Source organism: Aulonocara stuartgranti, assembly GCF_965226115.1.
Source record: "Aulonocara stuartgranti genome assembly, chromosome: 10".
Lineage (NCBI taxonomy): Eukaryota > Metazoa > Chordata > Actinopteri > Cichliformes > Cichlidae > Aulonocara > Aulonocara stuartgranti.
The window spans coordinates 34,402,730-34,416,716 of NC_138946.1; the positions used below are offsets into that span (position 1 = coordinate 34,402,730).

The window sequence follows — 13,987 nt, forward strand, 5'->3', positions numbered from 1 at the left end:
TCTATTAAAAGCAACGTGTTATTCAGACCAATGTGTCCAAATCTAAGTTGAGATATAACCTTCGCCTCTCTCCTGTTCCTTCCTGTGCTTCTCATTTCTCCTGTTTTCCTTTGGATTTTGTAAAACCTTCGCCAGTATACACTGATAAACCAGTGTATACTGGTTTATCAGTGTATACTGATAAACCATCACTGGTCCTTTTCCTTACTTTGATATTAAATTCAGGAACAGTAAATGCTATCCCGCTTTGGTTGGCTGTATTCTTTGATGCATCTGTGTAGATTTTGACATAACTGTAATACTGATTAATATATGTCTGGCTACGGGCTCCCTTCTTCTTGCCAGCTTTTATTCGCGGTTGGCAAATAATGAAATGTTGCATTACCTCCACCAGCTGGCATGGAGTGTTGCATGCCCCGGTCCAGGTCTGCCAGGAGATCCTCCAGGACATCCAACCATCGTCTTTTTAGGAGCCCTGGCACTGTCAGCCATGCATACAAACAGGTGGGGCCATATAAAGTACTGAGTAGGCCTACTGCTGACAATGTACATCTCACAACCATGAACTGCTGCAGCACTGCAGGAGAGGCAGACAGCAGACAGACAGAGAATGCATTAACCCACCTAGTAACACACACACATGCAATGAAAGCAGCTAACACTCATAAACATGGCCATACCGCTCATCACTGTTAAAAATGAAACAAAAACTTTACAAAAACACTTGCTACCAAATGCTGAGTTCATCCACTGCTGACATAGACCTGCCACATTAGGACAACAGGTTGACTTTTTAGTAGAGTCTGTGTAGACTGTGTTAAACCCACAGCAGCAGATGGTTAACCACATGATTTTATAGCAGCCTGTTCACCCAGACCTGACCTACAGGACGCACCGCTCGCCAACTCTAACCTGAAGGTCTTTGTGGACAATTTGACATCACGCAACCTGGACACCAGTTAAAATGAAGTAGGCCATGTAGCGATAACAGAACACAGGCAAACACATGGGGTGATACATGATTTTAGACACATTATGGAAACAACAGTTTAGGATGTTTTCTACAGAATATCTTTTAATTTTTCTTTTGGGAATAAACTAAAACCCAACACCACCTTGGTCACACACTGGATGAGTTGCAGTGCATGACCAGGAGTTGCCAGGCTGTTGTGGCTGTGTATGGTCCTTCCACGTGTTACTGAGGCCCCTATTTGTTAAAAGAATAAACCGTTTAATTGCAGATATTCTTCAGAATTCAGTAAATGACACCCAACAAGTGTCAGTAGCAGAATAAGCTGTCCGGCATTGGCAGAGAACATTCGACGAGTTTTTCATGGCCACAGCCCACATACTCAACTCTGCTGCTCAACCCACATTTTCCTTACAAATGTGACACCATTGAAGGGGAAATAAACGGGCTTTCCAGCAGTAAGACCTTTATAGCCAAGAAGCATAGTTACAACAAAGAAAAGACTGAACAAACACAAATTGCCTCAATTTTTGTGCTCACTGGGACCAGTGAAACATTCATTTTTGTCTGAAGCAGACGTGGACAAGTTTCCCCTCAGGGAAACTACGACTCCAGCAGCACAACACCAGGTCACACTAAATGCAAATAAGAAAAAATACCAAGCAGGTAAAATAGTTCAGATCCAAATATCAGCAGCTCACCAGCTTAATCTGTCAGGCTGCACCGTGTGTTTATGGCTGTGGTGACAGAGGTATTTTTAACCTTATGTTGAGGCCACAGCTCCGATTCTCATGATGAGCGACGGTGTCCCTGTGTTGGTGATGTTCCTGCATCAGCATAATAGTAAGAATAATAATAATAATGATGATAGCAGGGCAATTACTTTTGTCCCCACAGGTAAGTTTGGATAGGTTCTTTCCATTCTCACAGATACTTTCACAGCACTGCAGCTGGAGTGAAATTGGAGTCAGTAACGGGAAATTCCTCAAAAAATATTATTTATATTTAATTATTTTTATTCTTTTATTTGCTAACTCTACTGCTGTTAACGCACATTTATTACCATTTCCGATTTTAGGGATGCTTAGCTGCCTGAATCTCAACCTTATCCTTCCATCCTCTATCCGAACGATCCTGAGGAAGTATAGCTGTAAAAAAGAAAAACCCCAAAACAAACTTGATAGATCCTGAGAAAGTCAGTATTGCAAAAGGTGGAAAACGGTCCGTGTCTGGACTCTGATTTTACAAACTGCAACAATGGTTTTGTGTTCTCAGATGCATGTCTCCTGTTTTGTAGACGTTCTGTGATTGCATGATGGGCACAGACGTCAGCATCAGATAAATTATTGGGAAGCAGCGGTCATGTGCTCCTTATTCTGTTTGTTTCCCGGCAACATGAAACCGATGAGCTGAAAACCTGTTATATCACCTGCAGCTTCTCTTACAAATGTAACTGGACTGCCAGTGCTGCGAACATGTCAGCGGCCAGGGCAGAGAGCCATGCCCACTCCCTTGTCCGGTGCATTCTGGGAGTTGTAGTCATACTCACCTAGCCAAAACCCCAACAATGCTAAGAAGCTTTTATGTGGTTGAATTTGTCCATTTCATAAGTCTGGTGGTGCAAACACACAACACCAATTCTTTTTTTTTTTTTTAAACAGACCCTAATCAACAGCTTTTCAATGGACACAGTTGTACAGATTTCTTAGCTTAAGCCTTAAACCCTACAGCAAGCTATCGATATTAGGTACTTATACTTAGCATAGAAAAAAGTCTGTTTTAACCAACGTGTGCGGACCAAGATTGGTCCACGTTATGCTCAACGTGTGTGTTGCCTTCTGACGAGCTCTGGGGGACAGATACATAATATCGGATCAGCCCATCTCTAGCACAGTTTGAAAAAATGCAAATAAAGTTGAAATATTTACAACGATTTTTATTTACAGAACTTTAACAAAAAAAATTAGGCAAGTTTTTCAAGTAAACCAAACAGCCTTCTCTGCTCTTTCCTCCATTTCCCTTCACATTCTCATATCCAATCTTTCTTTTCTTTCTTGGTTGCAGCTGGTCCTCATCCTCCTGGACGAGTGGTAGAAGACCTCCGTCCTAACACCTCATCCATGAGGGAAACCAGGGCCATGTAGCAGCAGTGGGCTTCCCACTCACTCCCACGCCTGACGCTGGATACTAGCAATCGTAAAGGCAGAGGAAAGGTGGCAGCTGACAAACGCAGCAACAGTGCAGGTTTATATGAATACGTTCAATAACGTCTGGTTAAAAATTCAGATTTGAATACTGCTGTACATACTTTGTTTTTCTTTCTTTTTTTTGACACTTTTTATTTGTTTAGGAACATTTTTATGCAACAAGATAAAATAAAAAAATAAAAAACAAACAGTATGAGGTCATGGGACACAACAGGCAGCTTAGAATACAGTTGAATAAACATTAAAAACAACAGATGATGAAATCATTTCTGATAGTATGATGTCATATTTTGACCAACACAGTGCATCTGTTTACATTTCAAAACCCATCATTCTAAATATTTTGTTAATGTGACATTGCTGTTACATGTTGGTACGAACATATGGCTTCTTCATACCGCAGTCTTCGTGAATGATGCGGTGTGCAGCGGTGTGCAGCTGTGGGCCATAAGCACACTGGTTCAGCTTCACATGGGAGACCTTTATGTGGTCACAAAGTGGTGAATGGCTGCCTCCCTCCACAGGGAGACTGTCATGGTTCAACCATCCTGGAATCACAAACATGACAGAATGAAAGATTTATTCATTAACTAACACACAAAGCCCACAGGCACACAAAGCCCACAGGCACACAAAGCCCACAGGCACACAAAGCCCACAGGCACACAAAGCCCACAGGCTAATACAATCTGCTCACCTACCGCCAAATGTACCAGATGACTTCCAGCTGTCAGTATCACACTTCAGGTGCAGCATTACCTGCTTCAGCTGGAGAGTTTTTATAGGAACGTGTTGTTTCCCTGACAACCTTCCTCACTGCCAAACACAGAAAAGTCCATTAAAATTAACGTCAGTTATAGTGAGTGTATAGATCCGTGACAGGCGTTTGTTTCTTGACGAGTCTACAAACACCTTGGACACACAACACGTTTGAGTATTTTCCTTTAAACCCATGCTTCAGCGACAGCTTTCACTACATTATATGTCGACTACTTCCATTGTTCCTCCTTTTGTTTTCATTGTATACATCACACTCACTAAAGCCGTTTGTCTGTGCATTTAAAACGATATAATCTAATCCTTCCATCATTGTTAGCGAGCACATAAAGACTGTTGAGTGTAATCTAGCCCATACAATACAAATGTATGTAGGCATGATGGAAATGGACTGTATGAATACCAGAAACACAAATGATAAAATAATAGTGGTTGTTCATGTTCCCACAATTTAGTGTTTGACTGACAACAATTTTGACTGGTAAATGCATAAAAACAATAACGGTTTCTTTGAAAAGCTAAATATCAGTTCTGATGGGACCACAGATACTGACCTCCACGACCCCCCCTTGGTTGAGCTCATCTTTGGCGTCGTTACAGGCCAGGAGGATGCAGAAGATCCTCCGCTTTCGCAGTAAGACCTTCTGCCAGTGGAAGGGCAGGTGCCCTGAAAAACTGAGTCCATGCAGTGATGTTTATGACCTAAGGGGGAGCTGTGCCTCTCAGTTCATGCCCCCTTATTATATATATGAGGCCCCCCCTCGTGGACTTTGGAGAACTCCTCAAACACGCTTCACTACAATCTCCCCATCGGTGATGGCTGCCACCTTATTACACTTTGTAATGTGTGGTTTAGCCACTCCCTCTTTCAAGTCCCAGGTGATCACCCCGACCTGGTCGCATCGTTTTAAAACCCGGATATGCAACGGTGGTGGAAATAAGGCATCTCTTCATCAAACACATTAACAGGTTAATACATTTCTGCTGGATCCAGTTCTGATATAATACAGTAACACCTGCTGCTGTCATGGAGTCTCTTTGCATTTTGAGATGGCACAAACATCGTTAACCTCTTAAACACCAAGTGTGTTTCTGAGGTTCCTGCTTGAAATTTACACGCCCGAAATCATTACAATATTTCTCTGAAAGTACAAACTCTGTCTACAAAATTAACTTGACACTTATGAGCCTTCATCAAATACATACAAATATTACAGCTCATGCACGTCTGTCCAACTCACTCTGATAGAACCCAGTCACTGTTTTTGTAGCAAATAATCCCTTTTGAAAATAAGTTACAGTACACAATACACTAGAAAACAGGGAAGATGTTCATAGGAAGATTATGTGAGACACGATTCATGCGGCTGAAGTGAAACAGCAACGTTACAGATATTTTCCTGAGGAGCAGCCGAGGATTGTGCAGCCTGTGAGTCCTTATTTGTGAATAGAAGAAGAAGAAGAAGAGATGAAGTTATTCAGAAAATGGTTTCTATCAGTTTTTGGCAGATCTTGTTTATGGCCCTATATTGTCCATAACATTAACAAAGAGCAGTAAGAACTCAAAGTTCAATACTTACTGTAGTTGTGTCGTGAGGTGGCATGAGTCGATGACAACTCCGGATATTATTCCGGGATCACCAGGACATATGGTACGACTCTTCCTTGACGGCATTGAGAGAGAGAAAAGGGATCAGGCTTTTCCAAACCATCCCACCCCAGCCGAACCACCGGAGCGGTGCATCCAGACAGAGGTTGGTCCCAATGGTGTCCTTCGCTCGTGCTTCCCCACGGCGGATGTAGCCGTCCCCAGTGATGTAGATCTTGGGTCCTGTTGATTATGAAATTTAGTATAAAATGGGGTGATGATTTTTTGAAATGTGTTTTTGGTAATGTAATATTCACTATTTTTGTAATGAACAAAGATGGAGTGTCACTTTATTATAGATTAAGTTTTAAGGTAAACATTTAAACACACTCAGGTCTCTAAGAAGTTGAAATAAGTTTCCACATCACTTCCTCCTTGCTGTCGTTTTGCTCACCCACTGCTGTGCTTGGCCCTGGAGTGTCCTCAGGGAGAGAGGACACTAGGACAGGAGGCCTAATGGAAGGCATCTGTCCTCTCACCTCATCCGTGAGGGCAAACCAGGGCCAAGCACAGCAGTGGGCTTCCCACTGACCCCCTCTCCTGAGCCTGGATACTTCCTAAAGGCAGAGGAAATCAAAAATGACAGTAGACAAATAAAAACACCACAACAGCTCTTAGTATTTGTACATTTCTTAACTTGTGTTCTTAATAATTATCTTCTTGATAACACACATACGTACTTTGTATTTATTTTTTTTTTTTAAGTTGTCCCATTTCTTTCTGGCCTGCGAGGTGGGTGACTTTCCCCCGCAGGCCCAACTTCCCCAGAATTGTCCTGATCACACACAACACATAAGAGAAGAGAGGAAACCATGGCAACTATATTAATCTCTAAATCCAAAAGTTTTCACAGGAGAACATCAGAGGAACATCAGAGGTTCTGTACAGCATGAGGGTTAATAAAACCGGCCTCGTGTGATGTGTAAACTGATTTATTCCTGCACCCCAGTGAAGAGGGGATCGTTTTCTCCTCTTATTTTTATCAATTCAGCCGTTTGATCTTTGGTCCCTAAAACATATCACAAAAATCGAAATTAGCCGTATGTAAAAACCGCGGGACCCACCGTACAAGCTAGTTTACGATTATTTTCATTTAAAAAACAAAAACATGTCTATGCAGATGCCAAAGTCTAACAACACAACCGCTATAAAAATGTAACTTTTGTACCAGCAGATTTTCATACACTTACATTTGAAAGCGTTTCCTCTCCCGCATTAACTCCCGTTCTGACCGCCATCGTTATCAGAAAAACTCCTGTATGGCCCGCAATGAATCCTGGGATATGGTAGGACCCGAAGGATACCCGAGCCATCCTTCGAATTCAAGGAAAACAAGAAGGCATTTGTCGCCACATTTGGAGGACTCTTTGAATTTGCACAGCCTTCGTCAGTGTGCCTAGTTTGGCTTCCCCTGCTCTTGTTGTGTTTGATTACTCCCAGCTGTGCTCTCCTCCTGTGTGTCCCATTCCCTCGTTATCCCTCCGCGTATTTTAGCCCCGTGTTTCTCTCAGTCATGCTGTGTGGTAGTGATGGGAATTCCGGGTCTTTTTTAGAGAACCGGCTCTTTCGGCTCGACTCACTAAAAAGAGTCGGCTCTTTCGGCTCCCAATCGACTCTTCAGGTTGTTTTGTTGCTTTAATTAATTTATTATTAACAACAATATAAAATTATGCACAAAAGGAATTACTAATGTAAAAAAAACGTGGTTTTATTTATTATATATATTAGGGGTGCAACGATACACAAAATCCACGGTTCGGTTCGATACTTTGGTGTCACGGTTCGATATTTTTTTCGATACAAAAAAAAATGTTCATGCCTTTTTAATTTGTCATTTATTAAATTTTCACGGCACATTCCGCACCACATCTCTGTGTGTTCATCATTTGTTTGAAGCCAGCTCACCTCCTGCAACTACTTTTCCGAGAATACATGCTTCTTTTGTGGTTCGGACTCCTTCTGACATTTGTTTGGAGGTGGAGGAACACCAAAGTAATTGCTTAAAGGAGCTTCTTCGACATCTTTAAGAGTTCTAAACAAATGTCTGTCCTCCTCCTGAAAATCTTATGTACGCAAACACGCGTTGCAACTTCTTATCTTGTGCGCGTTTTTTATTTTGACAGTGAATGCGCACCTGCGGACCACTTATGTGCAGCCCTGGTTATTTAGCTCGTCATATCGCAGCCACAGAAATTATTTTGTCCATGAAACCATAAAGCTGCACTTTCTTTTTGCCTTATAGTCTGATTTGTCATAACTTCTCCGTTTTGCGGTAAGCTTTTCTTTGGCTGTCACTTCTTCACCCTGACCTGTCTTATTTGGCTCAGCAGAACTGAAATGCTTTTACACACTCACATAAGCTCAGCGATTCTCTGCGCGATCAACCTCTCACATGTTTAAGCTGCGGGAGATTTCACTTGTCATGTTTGCATAGTAAGCTAACGATTAATAAGACGATGTCAGAGGAATTGGTGCACAAATTATCTTCACTCACAGATCAGTGCTGTCGCTCTCTATACACAGTTCGCACGATTGCAAAGTGAAAGCAAAAAACAAGCGCAAATTCAAACGCGATTTCAATATGTCACATATTGACAGTGGCTCACCGATGCCAATGACATAATTACCCAGCTACATTTCTGAAAGAATGCAAAAGCATTGACATATATTTTTCCTTCCTACAATAGCCCGACGGGCAGGGAAGAGATAGATTTTGGTAGCCCGACTGGAAAAATCGCTAGCCCCAGGACGTCGGGCTAGCGATATTGCAAGCCCTGTATCTGATTGAGGAATCACTCATCTTTGGAAAAGAGTTTATTACAGAGAAATGTCTCTTTCCAAAATAAAAGCTATACTATCCGCTTCTTCTGGGCTATATTCTCAGCAGCATATTAAACATATCAGGTCCCCATAAGGAGAATCCTGTGCTAACGGCTGTCTAAATGACTCGGGTAAAGTTTGTAGCATGGTGCTGGTTGTTTTTGTCTGCTTCCACTTGTCTTTGCACTACGATGATGTCGGAGTAAATGTGCAGTCATATTCGTTGTGTTCCCACTAGTGCTTTCAGGTTAATCTCCTTGAAATGACGTTAACGCCACAACACGGCAAATCTCCGTTAACGAGCTACCGCGGATCGCCCCGTGCGTGGGGCTGGACGACCAACACGTTAACGAGCTAACTGCACTAACACACTAGCTCCCACCAATGTAATTGAGCATTGCGTGGCACATCCAACATACTGTTTTACTTTAGTCCATGACGCGCTTACCTTCAGGGTCATACGTCACATGAAAACCAAAATAGTTCCAAAGGCCAGATCTGAATGAGGGTGGGGGAGGTTCAGTTTGCCATGTTGCAACGAGCTTAGCTTCTGTCTCGCTAGCTTGCGCTGCACTCAGTGGATCTAGGCTGCACTGTCGAGCGCAGATCCACTGAGCGCTCAACACAGACAGCATCGTCAGAAGGAAAGTTGATAAAATAAATAAATTTTTGTATTGTTCATACATATGCGTACCGAACCGAAAGCACTGTATCGAACGGTTCAATATCGATACGAGTATCGTTGCACCCCTAATAAATATATGTTTATATATAAATATATGCGGTGGCCCCTAGAGACAAAGCACTTACAAACTCCAAAACCCATGTCTAGCGTTAACTGAACTTCCAAAACAGTGCTACCTAGATCACTTAAATTACACAATTGAAAGCATATGTGTATTGTTTGTGTATTTATACACAAGCACTCATATAGGGCTGTGCGATATGACCAAAATCTCATATCCCGATCTATCGTTCCGATAACGATATAAATCACAAAAATTTAACATTTTCTGAAAATTCTATGAATCTGGTGCAGCTCGACTTGCGTGAAGTGTTTCCAGCTGAGCGTCGTGTACCGGGAGTTGAATGTTTTAACCGATGCATGAAACTATACATTTTTAGACATGAGTTGTAACGGCCGCCATTTTCTTTGTATTTATTATACAGCGTGCTGTTCTAATGTTTGAGTCTAAGGTTTATTTTTTAGCACCTGACGGCTCTTTTTTACTTCTCATCCGCAAGCACTCTGCATACTCTTTCACATGATTCAGTTTATTTTGAACAGGATCTTGAGCTTTATTGTGAAAGGTCTATGTGGAAAATAAACAAGCGAACAGGCAACGGTGTTACCGTCGTCGTTGCTAACGACAACACATAAAAACAGGCGCTTGTCTGTCTGTAGTGTGGTTATATTAAATATAAGACAAAGAGAGAACTTTAAGAATTTAGAAAAAGCCACTACAGTGACCATCAAAACCATGAAAAAATATTGCCATAAACAGTTTATTTTGTGACACCATGAAACAAACGACAGACATTTTTATATTGTCATCTGATATATATCGTTATATCGAACAGCCCTATATATATATATGTCAATATAAATAATTAAAAAAAATGTTCATTTACTTGTTACTACCACAAACCAAATCTGGTCGTTGGTACTTCCTGGATTGTGTAGCCACTAGGTAACAAAAGCTCAACACTGCCCCCTAGCATCCTGGAGCACTTCCATTGTGTTTTGTACGTGCTTTGTCTGTAGGGGCCACTGTAAATATACTTTTATTTATTCACTCCACATAAAATGTAATAAATAAATTATATAATACAAAAACCAACTATTTACATTTCAACTTTTAACTATTTAAATTTTCAGCTTTTTCCTTTTAAACAAATTCAAAGTGAAACAACACAAAACGGCAGAAAGAAAAAGGAAAATAGTGAAGTATTTAAAAAAAGAAGGGCAAAAATGGATTTGTGTGTAACTTTTGAGGACTCACGAGCTTCAATCCACACACAAATACGAAGCACAAGTATTTTACAAATGTAAATGATCTGATTCTTATATAGCGCTTTTCTGCTCTCCCGGAGTACTCAAAGCACTGTATACAACATGCCTCATTCACCCACATACAAGCACTTCTAAACACAAGTGTAAACGAATCTACATTCATACTCATGGGGTTAATATCTTGCCCAAGGACATTTGGCATGCAGACTGGGGAAGCCAAGGATCGAACCACCAACCAGCAGCTGACCTGCTCTACCACCTGAGCTACAGCCACCCCGAAAGTGTACAAGCCTGAATAAATGCTGATAATTTATGCACGATTTATAAGTTCAGCTTCACGAGTCTGTTCATTTTCTCTTTCAAAAAACTTCCTGTGCACACAAATACCTGAAACTACACGTAACATCTCTCGCTTGCTCACAAAACCTTAAATGCATGTGCACCTGATACGTACCAATCACATCCCATGCCCACCTGGGGTTTTAAGGCTTTAATGCTGCCCGCTTCACACAGATCACAAATATAAGCTATGTTCAAGTCCCCGTGTAAAAGTGGGACATCTGGCCGTCCACTGTATACCGGCATCTAAAAAAAGTCGTTTATTTCAAATAAAATGGATCCGTATATGCACAGAAATGTTTTTTTTTAAAAGAAAATGATTCATGAAGCTGAACTTTATAAATGTAGTATTTATTCATTTTACAAATAATGTGCTCAATGCTTCTTATTCATGTGTGGATTGAAGAAAGCACCTGTGAGTCTAAAGTTACACAATGATTGTGCACTTTTGTAAATCTTAGTTCACGCCTGTCAAACATATCATAAATATGCATTTGCAACACTTTTGCTGCAAATTTCACTCCATAATTAAAGAGGGGAAGAAAGGGAGCCTCTGAAACTGTTCACAGCTATGAAGCCGTGTAGAGATTTAGTATCTGTAAAATTGACTGGGACTGTCCAGTGAGGATGTGAAACAGAAAAGAGGAAATGCAGGATTTTCTTTATTTTATTTTTCTGAAGTCAAGTGTGTGTGTCTATTTATATCATAGATAAATAACACTAAATAATTAGATATTATGATCATCCGGACCTTTGCTTCAATAATTGTTTTCTGACTCACCACTTTAAATTTGAGTTGATTTGCCCTGTTGTAGGCCTGTTGGAGAAGAGCAGAGCAGGCCACTGGTTTATTTTAGTAGTGTGTGACTACTACTACTGAGATATCCTGATGCTTTCTCCTCAAAAAAGGTTAAGGCCCATTCTCCATTCCAGGTTTTTTTTTTTGACACAATTGGCCGGAAGAGTTTGACATGTTCACGGGGCTTCAGAAACAGCTTGGTTCGTCTGAACAGAGTCACGTGATCAGTGACGTACTGTTCTCTCTATGTGTTGAACTCCCTGAGTGCGAACATAGATAAACAGCCAAATTTGGCCCGCAGACTAATTACATTTGGCCCGCGAAGCCATACAAAATTAACAATAGAGCTGGCCTGCCAGTATTATACAGTGCATGTACTGCCAATACTACAATTCCCAGAATGCTCTGTTGGTGTTTTGGCACGTCAGTCATGACAGGACTTATTAGCACCCTCTCCTCTGTTGACCATAGTCATAGCAACCATGCAAATACTGCCATGCCACCGATCCCAAAATGTCAAAAAGAAAGGCAGAAAACAGGAGCTTTCTGGACAGGTGGGAGAATATGATGAAAATCTGATGAATGATAAAATGATCAAATTTAACTCAGAAGGCTGCAAATACAATTTTTATTTAAGAAATGAATTCCACTGATGTGTTATTTAATTGGAAGTTTGATTTTGTATGTGTGCAATATTAAGTTATATATACGTTTATATAAGTTATATATATTGTTTAGTATTAAGCTTTGATTGTTCCATACTTAGTTTTTCAGCAAAACTTGTTTGAGTCCATAAGAAAAGATTCCTTATTATATTTGGAGGAAGATTTTTTTTCAATAAATATTAATGTTAGCCCGCCACTTTGATCCAGTTTTGAATTTTGGCCCACTGTGTATTTGAGTTTGACAGCCCTGCTTTAAAGGATAAATTGATCCAGTTTAAAGTTGTAGACTCCAAAGTGCAGCAGTCACTTTAGAAATAAACACAGAAAGCGCACTCAGTGATAAAAGAGATCACTGGAATTAAAGTGTTTACCACTCACTAAGTTAACAGGTTAACAGATTTCTGCAGCAATTCAGTTCAGTTCAGTTCCGTTTTATTTATACAGCGCCAAATCACAACAGCAGTCACCTCAAGGAGCTTTATATTGTACAGTAGATCGTACAATAATGCAGCATTCACATCGTGTCCTTTTTATAACAGTGCTGCATTTGCTTGTACATTTTTTGTTCTTTAAAGATTTTTAATCACCAATTAAACATTTCTGGAAGGGTTGGTGCTGGTAGGGATCATTTCCTGTGGAAGAAAAGTCATATGACCAGTGAAATGTTCTTTGTAGGTTAGTTTGATGGTACTAACCCCACCCCTTTCATGTGAACATGAAAGGGGTGGGGTTAACATATTAACTAACACAGTGAGTTAATAACCACTTTAATTGCCAGTGTTGTGTAAGTGTATCCAGGTCATGGAAAGATACGTGTGCTCCACTCACACCGTGTATAGCAGAGGTGCGGTGCTGCTGACTTCAGTTGAGGATATAATCAGGCACTGACTGACACGCCTTCTATAGATGAAATAGAGTCTAGGGATGAAGGGGACGGCTTGCCCGTCACTGGGGGCGAGGTCACTGAGGTAGTTAAACAATTCTTTGGTGGCCGACCCCGGTACTGACGAGGTTCGCCCTCAGTTCCTAAAAACTCTGGATATTGAAGGACTGTCTTGTTTGACATGCCTCTGCAACATTGCATGGAGATCTGGGACGGTGGCTCTGGACTGGCAGACTGGGGTGGTGGTTCCTGTTTTTAAGAAGGGGGACCGGAGGGTGTGCTCCAACTACAGGGGAAATCACACTCCTCTGCCTCCCTGGAAAAAGGGAACACGGAAAGGAACATTCGCATAGTAGTCCAACCACGGATACAGGAGAAACAATGTGATCAAGTGTATATATTTGTTTGGTTATTTCCTATTTTCATTCATTATTGACACATTTAATAAATTATTTAAAATTATTTATGACATATGACGTATTTAGTTGATTAATTTTGGCACAGTTGGCACTCCACATTTTTACGCTAAAATAAAAGTTTGAACTGAATCTTTATTTATGGTTTAAAAGGGCACTGTGTATCAATGTAGAAAAAAATATCCTATAGTTTGATATTTAGTGGTATTGCTCATTGTTGAGTATATTGTTCTGTTTGTTTTCTTGTTATGTGCAAACTATTGTCAGAGTGTAATTTTGGTTGCCTACTTGTCTTATCACAGATAGGGGGCAGGTGTCAATAAGAATTTATTCTTCTGGCTCCTTTTCATGCATGGAACCAGTGCTACTTTAATTGAAAGGAAGGTTGTGAATAGGAAATGAATTACTAGTGTACCATGTGTGAAACTAAATAAATAAATAAATAAATA

General features: G+C 40.6%; 1 long non-coding RNA gene across 6 annotated transcripts; it reads right to left on the reverse strand.

Moving 5' to 3' along the window:
* Positions 1–2,885: 2,885 nt before the first annotated feature.
* Positions 2,886–7,181, reverse strand: LOC309715597. Of its 6 annotated transcripts, none has more exons than XR_014279235.1 (5): positions 6,793–7,181; positions 5,535–6,377; positions 3,879–5,390; positions 3,576–3,725; positions 2,886–3,157 (listed from the first exon to the last, which is right to left on the reverse strand). It is a non-coding gene; the product is annotated as an uncharacterized lncRNA (long non-coding RNA). The 6 variants fall into 6 exon arrangements; XR_014279236.1 differs by having other exon boundaries at positions 2,886–3,725; positions 5,535–6,159; positions 6,283–6,377; positions 6,793–7,180; XR_014279238.1 differs by having other exon boundaries at positions 2,886–3,725; positions 5,535–5,785; positions 6,283–6,377; positions 6,793–7,178.
* Positions 7,182–13,987: the final 6,806 nt, after the last annotated feature.